Below are 4,169 nucleotides of genomic sequence, written 5' to 3' on the forward strand. Positions count from 1 at the left end.
AAATATGTGAGATAGATATATATCTATATCTCTCTATATAGAGATCTTTCTCTCTTTATGTGTGTGCATATAACAATATTCCCATGAAAATGTATATACCTACAGAAAATGCTCTGTAGCATACAAACCACACTCTAATCTCTAACAGGATTTTTTGCTTTCTTTTACTTTAAACCATTTTCTACACTGATCATGCCTTATGTTTTGTAAAATGCAAAAAGTTTAAAATTTAGAAAGGGAAAGAAAAAAGCAAGAGCAAGTGAACTGTTAACCTCTCCCTATACAAGTCACCTTTTACGTACATTCTGCATTCTAGGTGGGCTCTTAACGAAAGTGGATTAACCTCTCCAAACCCAGTGCTCGCTTCGGCAGCACATATACTAAAAAAAACCTCTCCAAACCCAGTTCCTATCTATAAAACGTGGATAACGCTTCTCGGCCTTTTGGCTAAGATCAAGTGTAGTATCTGTTCTTATCAGTATAAAATGTGGATAATAACAACACCTATCTCATAGCATTGCTATCTGCTTGCATTAAATAACCTATATAAAATAATCTATGGTGCTTAGCACCTTGTGTGATGGCCACACCATCATCAACACTTTCTCAATACTAGCCATCGTATTACTTGGGCCATTGGCCAAGATGCCTGAGTTACCAGCACTGACTTAACTGTTCTGTTTACCTTGGGTATCTGCTGACCTGATCATCACTTGCTCCTTTATTTATTTTTTTTAAGATTTTATTTATTTATTTGACAGAGAGAGAGAGATCACAAGTAGGCAGAGAGGCAGTCAGAGAGAGGTGGGGAAGCAGGCTCCCTGCTGAGCAGAGAGCCCGATGTGGAACGCGATCCCAGGACCCTAAGATCATGACCTGAGCCGAAGGCAGAGGCTTAACCCACTGAGCCACCCAGGCACCCTCACTTGCTCCTTTACAGGTAGGCAGAACACTGCTGGCAGTGGGGTGGTAGGTCCCATCGCATTGTGCCATCTGACAGGCCCCGGGGAGACCCCGTCTGCTCAGGGGTGTGCATTCTGACAGCCCAGTCTCAGCATTCTTGGGCAGATGCATCGAATCTCAACTGAGAGCAGAGCCTAGAGCCCGGAGCCCGAGCTTGTGAGTGCCCCCCAGAGAGGCGTAGGGGCCCAGGTGCCACAGCATTCTGAGCCCTACTCAGATAAGCAGAAAGTTAGGAGAGTGCTCCTTGCTTTCTGTCGGGTTCTTCCCCCACCCCCACTCCCACCATCACTAGGGACTTGGATTGCATGGTCAGGTTTAATTTCCTTTTTCTCAACGTATGTCCTCTTTCCCTTACTTCTGCTTTCCTTGCTTTCTGTTTCTGTTTCTACTTTTTTTTTTCTAAAACGTTCATTTCCCAGAGCTGCCCCGTGCTTTCTTCTCCCCACATCAATCCGCCCTCACCAGTCTCCTCTCTCCCCTCCTTCCTTCCCTTTCTCTCTCTTCCTTTGCGTCTCTCTTGAGACAGGTCTAGTGGCCTGGTTGCCATCTGCTGCCTTTTTTTTATGAGGTTGAGATCAGATGGCATCTAATCGATCGTCATGGTCTCCATGGTTACCAGGGTGACGGAGCACTTGGGAGAGACACATTCTCCAGCCTGGGGCTGTCAGACCATTCCTGCGAGGAAGGAAAGAAAATAAAACCTCTTCCATCATATTCACACATTTACATCTTTCTCAGAGGCACCAAAACACAGACCCTGTATATGTTTTACATAGCTACCTAGTGGCTTGAGGCCAGGGAATGCAGAGTGATTTTTACTGTTAAAAAAAAAAAAAAAAACCCACAAAAAAACAAAACACATAAGCACAGGACTTCACTTCTGGTAAAGATCTTTTTTTCTTTTTTTAAACCCCAGGGTACCCCCTTATACACGTCCATATACACAGAGTGTCATCTTTTTTTCTTTCCCTTTTCAATGTTTGGACATTAACTTAGTAATTCTAATGAGTTGTTATTCTTACAATAAATCACAGAGTAGTTCTGCAGCTAACCACTGACACCTATTTGCTTTAGAGAAAAGGAAGAACAGCTCCTCCTCGGATGACCCCATGTACTTGAACCTTTGATTAGGATCAGTGGTAACGTTTCCTGTGACTCGTTCTTTGGCCAGGAACCATTTGTAGTACAGGATTTTTGTAGTACCTTGTCGTACAGCCATTTTCCCCACACAGAGCGGTCACATATAATGAAATGTAAACAAAAATAACACTTCCTAAAGCAAAAATGGTACGGGGCATGATGTGGTGGGTACTGCTCCAGGACAGCCCATAGACAGAGATGCAAACAGGCCTTATTACAGTAGATACAGCCCAGGTCTGGTTGAAAAAGGCAGGAGACCCATCTTGGTCGTCAGGATGTATATAACTAATGGAACGTGTGTTAGATTTTTGGAGAAACTCAGAGAAAAGAAAACAAGCAATCTGCATATCATTAAGTCATGGTAAAACCGCAAATAGAATCCTTTGATTTATTCACACACCTTAAAGAGCAGGCACGGATGACTGGGGGCTATAGGCTGTTTTACTTCCTCTCCTGGTAATTTTTATGCTTCATACTGATTCATAAAAATTCTGTTCTGTTTTGTCTTTGTCAGAAAACAAAAACAAAAACAAAACAACCAAACTTAAAATGATGGCACAGGGAGAGGGCCTCTCATTCTTTTTCATTTAAGGAAACGTGTCACCCCAAAGATGGGCAGGGCCTCCTTTCTGCTTTCTTTCCTTTGTCTCTGACGTCCCCTCAGACCTCCTCCACCTCCTTCTGTACAGTATCTTGGTAAGATTCAGATATACTCATCCGCAGTGCCTTTGGCTGTTGAGCAAATATCACACTGATATTTGAAATAGAAATGATGCCATCAATCGGAGGAGAGACTTTAATATAAAGGGAAAATAATTTCTCATGAACATGAACCCACTTACTCACTTTACACCTCTGCATCTTCGCTAATGCCTGTCTCTCCCCTCCCTCCCTGCAGCTCTTTCCACCCTCCCCACCCTCTCGTCTTTGCTGGCTGGCACCGGTCCCCGTAGCAGGGCCATGGGGGAATTGCTTGGAAGGCAAGTCCCACCTCCTCAGAAAATCTCCCTCCCACCCCCCAACTCCCCATGGCACAAAGGCCTGAACTCCGAATGTTCTTATGGTCTACACCCATTCACAGCTCAGCTCTGCTGCCTGTACCCTTGCTGATACATTTGTGATGTAGACGGTGTTACCTCAACACAGCCTGTGGTGTCTCCAATAGCAGGCTTTCCTTTGTAAGGAGTTGGTGCTTAGCTTGTCTTGACCCGCCGGGTGTTACTTTGTGTCCACCAGGAAGCTTTCTCTACCTCCTTGTCTCCGTCTCCCCTACTCTGTACAAGTGTGCTTTTCAGAGAAGGTGGGTTGCACCTTGGAATGAAATGAGTCATTTGTTCCCATCAGGACAACTGCCACAGCATGGTGTCAACTCAGTCTTGCCTTTGGTAAATTGAGTTTGTCAGCGCTCAGCCACACAGCTGAGGGAAGTGTGGTGTGATGCCGGCTGTCTCCTGAGAGAGAGAAACTGGCATAAACCACATCCTAATGGGATCCAGAAACAAAGAAGCGTGAATGAAGTGTTAATTGCATTCATAAAGACATTAACAAAGGAATTAAAATGGCAGAAGCTTCCGTCCCCCACTCAAGATTCACAGAAAAACACGTTATCCAAAGAATGTTTTAACAATAATCATCCAAGTTTATTGCTTGCCCACTGCAGAGCTAACTCTCAATAAATATTAACTTTTCAAAGGACAAACATTTTTTGTTCATTATCTCGAGGATATAAACTAGCAGACAGTTTATTCTACCCCACCTCCGGTTCTTTCCTTGCTCCTTCCTGCCTTTGTATGATTTAAGTTTCCAGAGAATCAAGAGGTATTTTCAATGCTGCTTCATTAACCATAAGGATGTCTGTTAACAGTTTGAACCTAATCAATCCCACAGTTCTTATCCAGCAAAATGCTCGTTATCTAGAAGCTTTTTTGCTTTTTTGAACTAAAATTACAGGACTGGGGGTTTATTTTGTAGTCCTTCAAAAATGTGCCCGAGATCATCTGCAATGTGGGCAACGGGGGCTCCGCCTGCCCTTTGGCAGGGCCCTCAGCTGCCGACAGCAGGGCTAA

At 44.0% G+C, this 4,169-nt stretch overlaps 1 pseudogene; it reads left to right on the forward strand.

Moving 5' to 3' along the window:
• The first annotated feature begins 427 nt into the window (after positions 1-427).
• On the forward strand, positions 428-605 carry LOC122901371 (annotated as a pseudogene).
• The last annotated feature ends 3,564 nt before the right edge of the window (positions 606-4,169 follow it).

The sequence above is a fragment of the Neovison vison genome, chromosome 2 (genome assembly GCF_020171115.1).
Source record: "Neovison vison isolate M4711 chromosome 2, ASM_NN_V1, whole genome shotgun sequence".
Classification (NCBI taxonomy): domain Eukaryota; kingdom Metazoa; phylum Chordata; class Mammalia; order Carnivora; family Mustelidae; genus Neogale; species Neogale vison.